This window comes from Eretmochelys imbricata, chromosome 7 (assembly GCF_965152235.1).
Source record: "Eretmochelys imbricata isolate rEreImb1 chromosome 7, rEreImb1.hap1, whole genome shotgun sequence".
NCBI lineage: Eukaryota > Metazoa > Chordata > Testudines > Cheloniidae > Eretmochelys > Eretmochelys imbricata.
In genome coordinates this window covers 117894174-117909423 of record NC_135578.1, presented here as the reverse complement: position 1 = coordinate 117909423, position 15250 = coordinate 117894174, and the positions used below count along the sequence as shown (strand labels likewise).

Here is a 15250-nt window from a genome sequence, read left to right as displayed (position 1 = left end):
TCAGTAAGGTATCAGAAACAGTCTCTGCTCAGTGAAGTTGCTCCTTTAGATTAGTGCAAGGGTGTTCACTCTGGAAATACAGTAGATGTCTGGCTTGTAGTTCTACTAGTGGCCACTTGCCACCACTTAACTTATTAATTGGTCTGTATTGCTAAGGAATCAGAGAGAAGTGTGAGAGCCTAGCCTCCTGTCCCTGCAGGAAGGAAATAGGGTTTGAGAACTACAGAGAGAATGACTGCAGTCTTCCAGCAAGAGAAAAAAGCAATGTCACAAAGGAATAGAGTAGGAGGCACCACAAATGGCAAATGCACAGCGCTTTGAAAGACCTTTGCCTGCAACAGGATTAAAGATCTGTATCATTAGTGTCATTTTTAAATATACAGTTTACGGTCTCTGAAAATGCCAGGCATGAATCAGCTCCTAGACAAGCCCAAACTGAAAAGAACAGTGTCTAGCGTTTCACAGTGGGAATTTTAATCTGTGTTCAGGCATTTCAGAATTTCTCTCTCTTTCCCCACCTACCATTCAGTAATAAAAGGTATTCAGAGTCACAAAGAAGAGGTGGGGGTGGGGGTAGGGGGGGCCCACGAGACATCATTTAACACAAAGATCACTAACAATAAATTAGGAGATACCATAAAGATCTAGAGAGATACAGCAGATATAGATATATTAATTCAGCTATGCATATCCATGTGTATACATATGTAATATACATACAAGATGTTCTGTGTTTCTAGATGGATGACAAGCAATCCTCTAAATATGCAAAACTCCATGGGAGCGTTGCCTAGTGGACAGCTCATTGGATTGGGATTCTGCTATTGTTCCGCTTGTGACCTTGGAGGAGTCACTTCAGCTCCTTTTTTCAGTGCTCCCATCTGTAAAATGAGGGGAAATGATAGCTCCTTTTGTAAAGTGCACTGAGATCTACTGAGGAAAAGGACTAGGTATGAACTAGGTATTATTATATTTAGTAGAAACGATTAGGTCATTATCCTAAGGTAGTGACTTCACAGTGGCTGGCATACAAAAAGCATTACTATTAAAATGGAAATTCACAGATCATCTGCTACCAATGGGCCAAGTAAAGCTGTTTTGTTTCTCAGACCAAACCACCCAGACTTATACTAGTGTCTCCCTCATTCTCCCAATGTTATTTCTTTGATAATGCAAGTACGGTTAAGCGTATCAACAGGCAAGATGAATTCTCTATTCTTGTGTGAGTTTATGCACTGAAAAAGAAACATTGTTTATGCTGGTCTTTGAAAAGATCACACAGCGGAACACTAATTGTACCAGAGCAACTAGAGCAGAAATGAATGCAAATCAATGGCTTGATCCAAAGCTCATTGAAGTTAATGAGTCTTTCCATCAACTTCAATGGGCTTTGGATTGTGACTCTCAGGAACATTTGTTCCCCCTGTTCACTGGCCCCAGTATGAGGTTGTTCAAGATAGGGGAAGCCTGCCTTGAGACTTTTTTACACACCTTTAGGAAACTGGGCCTGAGGCTCCTTGTTGTGCTCTGTGTTGTGTGTCAGTGTGTGTTCACCTCAGACAAACCACCAGGAGCAAGGCTTTATTCTGTAAAGAACACAGAACGGGATTACAGTCCAGGAGCCTCCTGTCTGCTTGGTCAGTGCTGAGACTTCCTGCTGGTGGGGGGCAGAGGGTACATCTTGGCAAGAACCAGGAAGTTCTCCCAACATGCCCCATTTTGTAGTCCACAACTTGGAGTTCCCATGGCTGCTGTTGAAGCTTGGACCTTGTCCTACACATTGTTAGCCAAGATCAGTCCCAGTCTCACATTCTTCTATCTTAGATACTTATATGATCCCCATTTCCATAGTATCTGTGCACCTCACCTCGCAATCTGTAATGTATTTATCTTCACGACACCTCCATGAGGCAGGGTATTGCTATTTCCCCATTCTACAGCTGGGAAATGGAGGCACAGAGAAGCTAAGTAATTTATCCAAGGTCACAAAGGGAAATCTGTGGTGGAGCAGAGAGCTGAACATAGGTTTCCCAAGGCTAGTGCCGTAACCACTGGACCATCTTTCCTTGATTTATGTTGTTCTATCCTTGGTTTCTACATCGTCACCCACTGTACAAGACCTCTGTGATGGGGTGCCTGCCCCACACTGGGCTCTAAGGGGTTAATAGAGCCCTAGGGAGGCTGCACAGGAGGCAGCTAATCAGAGAAGAGCTGAAGGGAGCAGCCAATCAGGGCCAAGCAGGCCCATATGAAAAGGGAGCTGCAGGGCAGAGGAAGGCAGTTTTCTGCTGGGAGCCTAGGGAGAAAGGATTGTGTCTCTGGAGGGCTGAGAGAACTGCCAGCACCCTGGACAGAGCAGTGCTGCTGGCAGGGATGGGGGAGCGAGAGGCAGCTCCTGGCTGGCTGCTGGGGTTTGCAGGCAGAGGCCCTGAGGCAAGGGCAAAGAGGATGCTGGGGCCACAAGGAAGTGGCCACACAATTTGCTGCAGTAGCCACTAAGGGAAGTGGCTGAACTGCGGAGTGCAGGTCCCCGGAAGGGGGGAGCACAGTGTGTGGCAGGGCCGCAGGGCTGTGTTGCTGAAAAGGGCGTTGAGGCCCATGGAGAGATGTGGGTCCTAGAGCAGGAGTGATGGCAGCGAGGCAACACCAGAGGAGGGTGCAGTGGCGAACGGAGCTAATCCCCAGGACAGCCAGCAGGAGGTGCCACAGTGGAGAGTGAATCCCATTACAACCTCATTTTAAAAAGACAAAACAAGTTAGAATTCCCTAAGGTGACATCTTCAACACTGTCACCATGCACAGTGGAATCAGAACCCCAAGCTGCTTACATGGAAATTTGAAAGCAAACTTATTACAAAATTTTTGCATGTAAATAGTCAGGGCTAGGAGCCCAAAGACAACAGCTAAAGCATGAGAACTAGAAAGTGAAACTGATTGGAAACCACATGGGGGAGGGAGGACAGGAGGGGACAGGCGGAGTGGGAAGGGGGAGAGACAGAGAGATTGGTCTAGATTTATTTTCCAAACTGACAGAAATAAGAATGGTGAACAAATGTAGGCAAGTTCACCTGATTTTTAAAATTCTTCTTGTCTGGATAATCTACAGTGTTTTTAGTAACACAAATCAAACTTTTCTTTGATGTACAGAACACCAAATTCTGCTCTCAGGCACAGTATGACCCCATTCACCTGAGAATAGACATTATGAAGGCATCCACACTTTCACTGGACAGGATTAAACACACAAAAAAATAAAAAAAAAACCCACCAACAATAATAAAACAAGTCATAATTTGAATGGAGTGTAAAACTTAATGGTCCAGGGAATAAAGTTAACCTCTCACTGAGGAAGTAAGGAAGAACCTGCCTGTATGGCCCTGTTATTCCATAACTGCCCACTTCATGGTTTCTTGCATCTTCTTTTGAAGCATCTGGTACTGGCTACTTTAAGGATCCTGGAGTACTTAGACTCTACAGTCCTCAGGGCAGGGACTGTCTTTGTGTTATGTGTTTGCACAGCACCTTGCAGAGTGAGGATTGGTCTGTGACTGGGAGCTTTCAACCTTTCCTCAAAGCAGTAACAATAATCAGAATGGAATGCATGGTCAGATCCAGGTGGGCAATTCCTAGGTGACGAATTTGGCCATAATTTTTAATCTTCAAAATTTCCTTTTACATAATCTACTATCCCATCTTCCCATCACGTTAGCTACTGAAAATGATTTAAAAAAAGTGAAAGCCATATCCAAAAATATTCACATTACCGGAGGGAGACCTTTGTTAAATGGGTCTTTGCACTGCTGATTTTTGTCCACGTGGGACAAAGAGCGGGGTATGTGAGGAGTCAGCTGCCCCCAGCAAAGGTCATTACTTTCTGTTCAGATCAGTGCCCAGAAGCACTCAGAGCCCGTTTACTTATACGAAGCACAGTGAGCACCGGCAGCACTTGCTGATGCTCCAGATGAATTGGTTTTTTTCGCAGAAAGTCAATGGAGTCGACACATGCTCCAGCAACCAAACACAAGGCACCCATTTATCACCCCCTCCCTGAAAAGGCAGAAACTTTATTTGCTTTTCCTAAAGGTGACAAATGAACATGAAATGCAGCTTATAGATTTTAAAACACTTCACACAAATCTGGTTGTTTTTTTTCCCCTTCCTTCTTTGATATTAGCTAGTGACACCAGACTGACTTGGAAAATGAAATGGATCCTTGTTCACCTCCTGATGCAGCTTCGAATGCCCCGTAAGATGATTCTTTATCTACTTCCAGGGATGGAATTCTGATCCTTAGATGGCAACAAAAAAAAATGGTCTGAATGACTGGAGTTCTGAGGCTTCTGTGACTGAGTCAAAGCAAGAGCTTGTGTATGGAGTATGGGTAGTGAGTTCACGCAATGGACTATTGACTCCCGCATTTCAAGCAAATGTGGGACAAGGCTCTTTGCCCCATATGATGAAGTTCCTCTCCTCTTGCATCTTATACTGCTTGGTATTGGTGGGGGTGTGCAGGAAGCACTGAAGTGGGGAGAGATTCTGAAAAAGAAAGATCTGTGGACAAACAACAACTTCTGGTTCACTTCAGAGTACTGTGGACTCTAGCTCAGAAAAAACACATATGAATGGCTGAAATGAACTAATACAGAGGCTGTTCTGGTTGTCAGTGAATTCTGACACAGGGCAGTGCACGTACACACAGGTCATTACCATGTGCTAATCAATGTATAATGTGCATCAAGTAGAGGGGCAGGAGTATAGGAGCTTTTCCTCTCTCGGTTTGGTCTTCTACAGATGTAATGGTTTCACAATTCCCCACTTTGTGCCAGGTCCTGAAAATCTTGGCATACCCATAATTCCCTCTGAAGTGAACAGAAACTGTTCTCTTAGTATCAAGTCTTTATTTTGTTTGTCTTTACTGACTACCAAAGCTCTGCTTGGTTCAGCACACTTAGAGAGTGAGAAATATCAACCTTCCCAAGAAACCAGCTGTTTTACCTACAGCTGGAATGAATTATTATAATAGATCTCTTTCCTCAAGGTAGTCCTTAACTAGAAAGAAAAAAAAAAGCCACCTTCTCCTTGAAGGCTTTCTGTATGTAGCTTCAAAGTTTCTTATTCAAGAGCTGAACAAACACAAAGATTTTATTTCCCTTTGTTTTTATTTGTGGCAAGCTGCCTAACAACTTAGCAAGCTCTGTGAAAATTACTCATCTCCTCAAACTTTATTACTACCAAAATAGGAAAATATAAATGAAAACAATAGCAACCAGAGTTCTCTGACTTAGCACATTAATTATTGCACAGTGTCAGTACAGGGCAGAGTTAAGGTTGTGGAGTATTTCCCTACTTTACCATGTTTGTATTTCTTTTAACTTTCACCCTCATTCTGAATGTATTATGCTTATTTTGGGGATAAATACAACACCACCCCTGTAATGTATTTTATCTTAAGTTACTGAGATGTGCTTTCAGGTACAGAGGGAAACAATTTCTCATCCCACAATATTTTCGAGATTTCAGAAATGGGTCCCATTCCGCACTGGTTGGAAATGGAAAAAACAACGAAAACAATGAAACAATGAAAAAACAGGGAGACAGCCCTACAGCCCTGAATAGCCAATAGCCTGGTACTTTGGGCACTTGCCTAGGATGCAGGAGACCTGGGTTTGAGTCCCAGTGCCGAATCAGGCAAAATAGGGACTCAAAGTGAAGTCTCTCACATTCCAGATGAGTATCCTAATCACTGAGGTTATTACATGGAGGGTTGTGAGCTGTCAGCCTCCACCTCAAACACCGATTTGCCTCCTGCATTTATACTGGTGTTAAATATATAAAGTGTTTTAATTTATTTATTTTAATTTACTCAGAGGTTTGCTATGTGAAAGGGGTCACCAGTACAAAAGTTTGAGAACCACTGTAGCATTTGTCTGGAAAGAATATTACTTAGTTGATTTATTTGTATCCACTTGCCTAATTACGCTGCAAGCTCTGTAAAAAGAATAATCTGCTCCATCCCTGTATTTATCAGAATAGAAGCATATTAAAAAACACTAAAAAACAGGTCCCTTGACTTATGTGACATTTCCTATTTGTTTGTTTTCTATAAGAGCATCTTATACCTTCCTTCTGCCTGGTCTCTCAAACAAAATGATTCATGAAACTAAGTGCAGCCCCACCCCCGCTTTTGCTTTCCCTACCCAGCCTGGCACGCTATTTCATATGCTAAAACAGTGAAGAGATTGAAAACTCTAAACTGTGTCTATTTGATTAATGGGCTATATCCTGTAGATTTAAGAGAGAGAAGAACCATCATATTCCTCCAGCACTGACTTGTGCGTAAATCCAGGAAGATAGAACCCTGCTTTGTCAAGCACTGAAAGAAACTGTACCCAGTATTCCTTCTGGTAGCGGTTAACTGGATTTCATAATAATACTTTTCCAATATCTTATTCTTATTTTTATTATAGTAGTGTTAAGAGAAACTGAGATCAGGGCCCCATTGTACTGCTGAGTGCTGTGCAACGACATCTTAAGAGACATCTGAAGAGCTGAGACCACGTCTACACTCGAGACCGTACAGTGGCATAGCTGCAGTGGTTCAGCTGCGCCACAGTAAGATCTCCCACGTAGCCATTCTATGCAGATGGCAGGGAGCTCTTCCGTCAACATAATTAAACCATCTCAGTGAACGGCGGTAGCTCTGTTGGCAGGAGCGTGTCTCCTGCCAACACAGCACTGTCCACTCTGGTGCTTCTGTCAGTGTAACTTATGTCGGTCAGGGGGGTATTTTTTCACACCCCTGAGTGACATAACTTAGACTGACAAAAGTGCTAGTGTAGACATAGCCTTAGCCTAAATAGACAAGGCAGGAGAAATGAAGTATTATATCCCCATTTTACAGATGGAAAAACATCACAGATCACTTGTGAGGTTCTGAGAGAGCAACTGTGGGAGCTGAGCACTTTTGAAAATCTGGCTATAAATGGCTTCCCCAAGGTCCCCCAGGGAATCTGTGGCAGAGTGGGGAATTAACCCCAGGCCTCCTGAGTTGCCGTCTAGTACTTTAACAACAACACCAGCCTTCTTTTCACTTTCAATCAGGAGCTCTGTTTAAAAAATGATGGCACAACGTGGCCCTCGTAAATAACATGACTACTCATGGAACAAGGAACTACTTACTCCATGTCAGTGAGGAAGGAAGACCATGACTCTTAATTAAGGAGTGATGTTGGTAGGTGATTCTATTCCCATGTTATGGGTGGGTAAACAGATGCACACAGGCACAAGGTTAACACTGGGCAAAATTCACCCCTATGCTTAGGGCCAGCACAAAGAACTATACAGCACCTAAGCCCCAGTGCGGGTGTTAGTGGCATTTATGTTGTGCTGAGATTTTTGTATAAGCTTTAAGCACACAGCTAAATTTTATCCACAATGATTCAGTAGCGGGGCTGGAAATAGAATTCAGCAGTCGTAGCCCCTAATCACATGATGTAAACATTAGCTCCAGGATCAATCAGTTCCTAGCTACGGAACAAGGAATGATAAAGCTTCCCACTTGTTGAAACACTTGTAAATCAAATTCTAGATCCTTATCCCTTTATTCTACATATATTTAGCGTTCCATTCAGTAGCTCGGCCGTGAATCAGATGCTGCTACTGCTGTTTCCCATTATTACCTACCAGCCTATTTTCCTTATATACTCTGATAATAGACTCCGTAGCTTGAAACAGTTTAGAAAATGGTTGTGACCATTCAAGTGCAGTACCATAGAACATTGCCAATTTGAACGAATTCAGCCCTTTACAGATTATTATATTTTGTGAATAAGTAAATAAACAAACAATAAAAATACCAAGGAATCAATACCATATAATGTACTGTGCAATTTTGGAGAGTGTAGTTTAGTTTCAACTATGTATTATCTCTAGTGTACCAGCAAATGTACTGCACCATATTTAGTAAGAGTAATTAAATCTTGGAAATTTGAGATCTTGCTAGAATGCTCCACTATGAATTCTTTGCTCAGACACTGGTTTAGCTTGGTTCTACCATTTGACCGTGTGTAAGTGAACAGCTCATGGGCAGTCTTGTCTAATGGTGGGATCAAGAGTCCAGCCTACTAGTTAGAGCTAGATCCAGGTGGGGTGGGTCCAGAAACAAAGTCAATCGTCAGAGCCAGGATTCAGGAGCCAAAGCCTAACCCTTGGGGTTAGCCAGTGTTGCAGTTAGAAGGTGTAGCAGAAAGTCCGAGCCAAGAATCAGAAACCAACGCATTAACCAGAGTCACAGGCAGAAGGCGGAACCAAGCGTCTGAGCCAGGTGTCAGGAAAAATTTGGGGGCTGCAGCAGGTACAGGTGGTGGCTGGAGAAAGGCGAGAGACAGCAAGTATAGGACCATGCACAGCCGCAGGCTAGGAATGCACTAAGCAGCCACTGGCCTGCTGCTGCTACTGAGCTTAAGTATCAGCCAATCAGGTGGCCCAGTTAATTAGACAGCTTCTGACCGACTGGCTCTGCTGCAGGTTGGGCCTGACACTCTGCATCCCAATAAAGCATTTCATTCAAAGCACTTCCCAAACAGTAATTAGCAAATCCTCACAACACCTTGATAGACATACTTTGCAGAGGGGTAAATTAAGACAAGAAAGATTAAATAACTTGCCCAAGCTCATAAGTGTATCGGTGGAGCAATAGAACACATGTCTGTGCTTCTAGTAGTAGTAAAGTAGCAACTAACAGCCCCAACCAATTGTCCTAAGCACTGTGCATCTACATAGTAAGAGACAGTTACTGCCCTGAAAAGACTGCAGCCTTAAAATATGGACCAAGGCTAGATGGGAAAAGAGAGATACAGAGAAGTAATGTAACTTGCCCCAGACCAGTGGCAAAACTAAGACTAAAATCCAGGTGTACTGACCCCATTTTCTGTACTATCCACTAGTCACTACATCCTCCGTAAAAGCCACTGAAAATGGCGTTACAGCAAAGATATTTGATGTACCTACTGCATAGAAAGTTAACACAAGTAGTCTAACTTGGCTTAAGTACATGCAGACACCACTGGAATATAAACAGAGGATTGCCTGGGGTGACACAGAGTTTAGTACCACTAGTATATTGTCAAGGTGGGTGAACTGATGGCCAGACAGCCGCTGAGTAGGTTTCACCCCAGCTATGGAGAATCTGGGATTTACATGGACTGAGAGATTCATAGCTGCAGGAGTTTCTAGTCCATTTATTTTTAATAGGCCTCATAAACACTCAGCTCTTGGAATGGTTTCAGAGTAACAGCCGTGTTAGTCTGTATTCGCAAAAAGAAAAGGAGTACTTGTGGCACCTTAGAGACTAACCAATTTATTTGAGCATAAGCTTTCGTGAGCTACAGCTCACTTCATCGGATGCGTACTGTGGAAAGTTTAGAAGATCTTATTATATACACACAAAGCATGAAAAAATACCTCCTCCCACCCCACTCTCCTGCTGGTAATAGCTTATCTAAAGTGATCACGCTCCTTACAATGTGTATGATAATCAAGTTGGGCCATTTCCAGCACAAATCCAGGTTTTCTCCCCCCCCCCCACAAACTCACTCTCCTGCTGGTAATAGCTTATCCAAAGTGACCACTCTCCTTACATTGTGTATGATAATCAAGGTGGGCCATTTCCAGCACAAATCCAGGGTTTAAAAAGAACGTCTGGGGCGGGGAGGAGGGGGTTAGGAAAAAACAAGGGGAAATAGGCTACCTTGCATAATGACTAAGCCACTCCCAGTCTCTATTCAAGCCTAAGTTAATTGTATCCAATTTGCAAATGAATTCCAATTCAGCAGTTTCTCGCTGGAGTCTGGATTTGAAGTTTTTTTGTTGTAAAATAGCGACTTTCATGTCTGTAATCGCGTGACCAGAGAGATTGAAGTGTTCTCCAACTGGTTTATGAATGTTATAATTCTTGACATCTGATTTGTGTCCATTTACTCTTTTACGTAGAGACTGTCTAGTTTGACCAAGGTACATGGCAGAGGGGCATTGCTGGCACATGATGGCATATATCACATTGGTAGATGCGCAGGTGAACGAGGCTCTGATAGTGTGGCTGATGTTATTAGGCCCTGTGATGGTGTCCCCTGAATAGATATGTGGGCACAGTTTGCAACGGGCTTTGTTGCAAGGATAGGTTCCTGGGTTAGTGGTTCTGTTGTGTGGTATGTGGTTGTTGGTGAGTATTTGCTTCAGGTTGCGGGGCTGTCTGTAGGCAAGGACTGGCCTGTCTCCCAAGATTTGTGAGAGTGTTGGGTCATCCTTCAGGATAGGTTGTAGAACCTTAATAATGCATCGGAGGGGTTTTAGTTGGGGGCTGAAGGTGTCAGCTAGTGGGGTTCTGTTATTTTCTTTGTTAGGCCTGTCCTGTAGTAGGTGACTTCTGGGAACTCTTCTGGCTCTATCAATCTGTTTCTTCACTTCCGCAGGTGGGTATTGTAGTTGTAAGAATGCTTGATAGAGATCTTGTAGGTGTCTGTCTCTGTCTGAGGGGTTGGAGCAAATGCGGTTGTATCGCAGAGCTTGGCTGTAGACGATGGATCGTGTGGTGTGGTCAGGGTGAAAGCTGGAGGCATGTAGGTAGGAATAGCGGTCAGTAGGTTTCCAGTATAGGGTGGTGTTTATGTGACCATCATTTATTAGCACTGTAGTGTCCAGGAAGTGGATCTCTTGTGTGGACTGGACCAGGCTGAGGCTGATGGTGGGATGGAAATTGTTGAAATCATGGTGGAATTCCTCAAGGGCTTCTTTTCCATGGGTCCAGATGATGAAGATGTCATCAATATAGTGCAAGTAGAGTAGGGGCGTTAGGGGACGAGAGCTGAGGAAGCGTTGTTCTAAGTCAGCCATAAAAATGTTGGCATACTGTGGGTACTGGCCATGCGGGTACCCATAGCAGTGCTGCTGATTTGAAGGTCTTGGAATGCGTCTCTTACTGTGTCTAGTGGGTGACTAGTCGAAAATCTAATGCTCATTATAACAGAGACTTTGCATGATATTCATCTTAAATGTACCTGTTCTTACTTTTATGCCATTCCTCCTAGTTATCCCCTCTTATACCATCCTACAATTAATGTTTCTTCTTGCTAGGGATGCTTTTAGACAGTGCATAGTCATCATTTAGCCAAAGTGCCAGGGGGAACTTTCCTTACATTAGTTAGGAGATCTCTGTAAGAGGTCATTATGAGAAGAGAGACTCAGGCTTGTCAAGATATTCCTTTCCCACTCTGGAGCAAAACAAACAAAAAAAGTCTCAAATTGTCTGTGTGATCCACAGTCATAAATTATGGCACAAAGCTTCTGACAGTCCCAGCTTCCAGTGATGCTGTTATTCTTGGCAGAAAAGTTTTTAATTCATCTCTTCTGCGGCACCTGTTCTTAGAAGACGTTTCATAAAATGACCTGGGGTTAGGGTAGGGAAGCGTGAAGATAGGATGATGACATTGTCCTAGTGATCTACAGTATTATGGAAAAAAGAACAGGAGTACTTGTGGCACATTAGAGACTAACAAATTTATTAGAGCATAAGCTTTCGTGGGCTACAGAACTATTTACACTCACACTACTTCTGAAAGTAAGTAGATAGGTGGTAGGTGTGAGGTAAACTGGTGTTACTTCCCTGCTGCCGCCCCCATCTTACAAATGGGTAAACTGAGATACAAAATTATTAAGTGACTGTCCAAAGGGGACACAGTCAGTAGCAAAGTGAGGAACAGAAATTCGGAGTCTTGGCTCTTAGCCTCCCACTCTGACCACTAGCCACTCTTCCACAAAAGCTGACTAAGCCCAGAGGTTACAGATTAATGAAACATTAAAACAGTTTTTTTCTTCTCTTGGGTGAGCACAGTACAATCCCGTGCAGCGGAATAAACCTGCGAAAGGAATACATTTGCAGTGAACAAAATCAAAGCCTGCACAGAAACACAGTCAGAACCGTTTAGATTAATATGATGCAGTGCTGAATTTCTTAATTATTATTTCCCTGTCTCTAGCAGCAGGAGAACAATTCTCCTGTGACAATGTTCTATCCTGCAGAAAAATAGGAACTACCGTCTAGCAGAGAGCTACAGTCCACCTAGTCTGATATACTGTGCAATTCTTGATGCCTTGCAGAGATGTGTCATCAAAACCCCACTGTGCTCATAATAGAGTGAAGAAAGTTCTTCCTGACCCCAGCTAGTGATCTGTTTATGCCCTGAAACCTGACAATAAATCACCTTTGTAATTTTGCCGTAGCTAGTGCAAGTGTTGAAGATATTCTTTTTCATATAACTGTTTAATCTTCTTACTGAGATATTTGTCATCCTCATCCACTCCACTGTCATCGTAATAATTAAAGCTAGCTAAATACTAATTGAGAAATTTGTCAATCAGCAAACATTGCTCTTTTTTCACTGAATAATTTATGTGATGGGTATTTTCTTCCTAGCATTCAAACAGTTCTAATGATAATACAGTATTTGTGTCTAATTCACCAAAGTAATAACAGGGTTGTCTTTTCCATTTTCTCCAACTTTTAATAAATGTATGATGTTATCATTTGTTCAAATTTAAAAGCAGAAAAATGGTGAACAGTTTTACTGCTAATTAGCAAATATAATTAAAAATAAACAGCATCACATTTTGGTGCTTACAGAAAAATTACAGAGATAATTATATCTGTCTGCCTATGTGTGTATACAGTATCCATTACCATGGTACTTGATCACCTCACGTTTATTAAATAATTTAGTTTCAAAACACTGCTGTGAGCCAGGCAAGTGTTATTACTTCTATTTTGCTCATGGGGAGCTGAGTCACAAAAAGATTAAATGATTTCCCAAGCGTCACACAGTGAGTCCGTGGCAGAGCCAGGAACTGATCCCAGACCTTCTGAGTCCTAAACTATTGTATTTGATACAAGACTACTCTGTTATATTCATATCCTCCTGTTCTATAGCCATGAACTACCTCTCTTCGCCTCAGGGTAAGGACAATACATTGTGGATAGATAAGAATCTACCTTAGTCTCCATGCAAGATTCAAGTCCAACCCCAATCTCCGTGCAGCTATGAAAAGTTGCGGATTGCATTTTTGTAACTTTCTTTTTAAATTCCACATCCTTGGCCATCTAGTTGGAGTAAGGACCAGAAGCAGTAATCACAGGCTTGTAGAAGTTAGAGCTGGAAAAATCCTATTAGGTCACCTACTTCATAGTCCTGTCAATTTCCAAGTGTTTTGTCCAGTCAGGTTTTAATTGGCCCAAACAATGGGTGTGTCCATCACATCCCTCAAGAGACTTCCACAGACAGAAGATGACTTGGACAAAGCCTCTCTGAAATACTGCAGAAGAGGACATTTTGCAGTACTTCTGACCTTTCTCTGGACCTGTCATAAATATAAAGGGAAGGCTAACCACCTTTAAATCCCTCCTGGCCAGAGGAAAAACCCTTTCACCTGTAAAAGGTTAAGAAGCTAAGATAACCTCGCTGGCACCTGACCAAAATGACCAATGAGGAGACAAGATACTTTCAAAGCTGGGTGGGGGGAAACAAAGGGTCCTCTCTGTCTGTGTGATGCTTTTGCCAGGACCAGAGCAGGCATGTAGGTCAGAACTCCTGTAAAGAGTTAGTAAGCAATCTAGTTAGATATGCGTTAGATTCTGTTTTGTTTAAATGGCTGATAAAATACTTTGTTCTGAATGGAATGTATAGTCCTGTTTTTGTGTCTTTTTGTAACTTAAGGTTTTGCCTAGAGGGATTCTCTATGTTTTGAATCTGATTACCCTGTAAGGTATTTACCATCCTGATTTTACAGAGGTGATTCTTTTACTTTTTCTTTAATTAAAATTATTCTTTTAAGAACCTGATTGCTTTTTCATTGTTCTTAAGATCCAAGGGTTTGGGTCTGTGTTCACCTATGGAAATTGGTGAGGATTTTTATCAAGCCTTCCCCAGGAAAGGGGGTGTAGGGTTTGGGGGGATATTTTGGGGGGAAGATGTCTCCAAGTGGGCTTTTCCCCTGTTATTTTTGTTAGACGCTTGGTGGTGGCAGCATAAAGGTTCAAGGATAAAAGGTAAAAGTTTGTACCTTGGGGAAGTTTTAACCTAAGCTGGTAAGAATAAGCTTAGGGGGTCTTTCATGCAGGTCCCCACATCTGTACCCTAGAGTTCAGAGTAGGGAAGGAACCTTGCCAGGACCTTTATCCAAAGCCCACCAAAGTCAATGAAAGTCATTTTGCTTACTTCACTGGATCTGGCTCAAGCATGTGGAGATTAAAGTAATCTATTCATTCACAGAACAGGTATAGTGCCACTGCATGCTATCATCCCAACACCAATCCTATACGTGTGCCTCCCCCTTCATCCAAGATGACCACTTCCGGGGAAAGAGGGAAATTATTATTAATCTCCATGACTCATTCAGGCCTGAGCCTCTCTGCTTTGACAAGGGTACCACTATTTAGTGCCAATTGTGATGGTGCTTTTGAGGTGGACACCTGCCAAACAAGACCACCAACTAAATTCACATAAACCACTGAGTTGACATCAGACAGTAACATTGTTCTAAAAAACAACAACGAGGAGTCCTTGTGGCACCTTAAGAGACTAACAAATTTATTTGGGCATAAGCTTTCGTGGGCTAAAACCCACTTCATCAGATGCATAGAGTGGAAAATACAGTAGCAGGTATATATACACCGTACATGAAAAAGATGGGAGTTGCCTTACCAAGTCGGGGGTCAGTGCTAATGAGACAATTCAATTAACAGCAAGATACCAAGGGAGGAAAAATCACTTTTGTAGTGGTAATGAGAGTGGCCCATTTCAAACAGTTGACAAAAAGGTGCGAGTAACAGTAGGGGAAAATTAGGTTTTGTAATGACCCAACCACTCCCAGTCTTTATTCAGGCCTAGATGTGCAAGGCTGTGTATCCCATTTCAAGTTCTTCAAGCCATTCATTCCCCCAATCAATTCTTTCCTTAGGGCCTGATTCAAAGCTAATTAAAATCGGCGAGAATCTTTCCATTCACTTGAAGGGGCTTCAGATCAAGCCCTTAGCAAACAGCTGATATTTTGCTTCACATACCTCAACTGCTCTAGTAAGTCTAAGTGAAAGGTACATCTGAGAAATTTTATCAAGCGAGGGAGAGGAGGTTAATCAATGAACTGGGTTTTAGACAAGAAGCCACTAAAGAGAATAGCATGATCCAGAGTGCACTCTTTCGGC

General features: G+C 42.6%; 1 protein-coding gene across 1 annotated transcript in view; it reads right to left on the bottom strand.

Moving 5' to 3' along the window:
* Positions 1–15250, bottom strand: part of SORCS1 (sortilin related VPS10 domain containing receptor 1) — a 407920-nt gene that overhangs the window by 153916 nt on the left and 238754 nt on the right. The window lies entirely within an intron of this gene.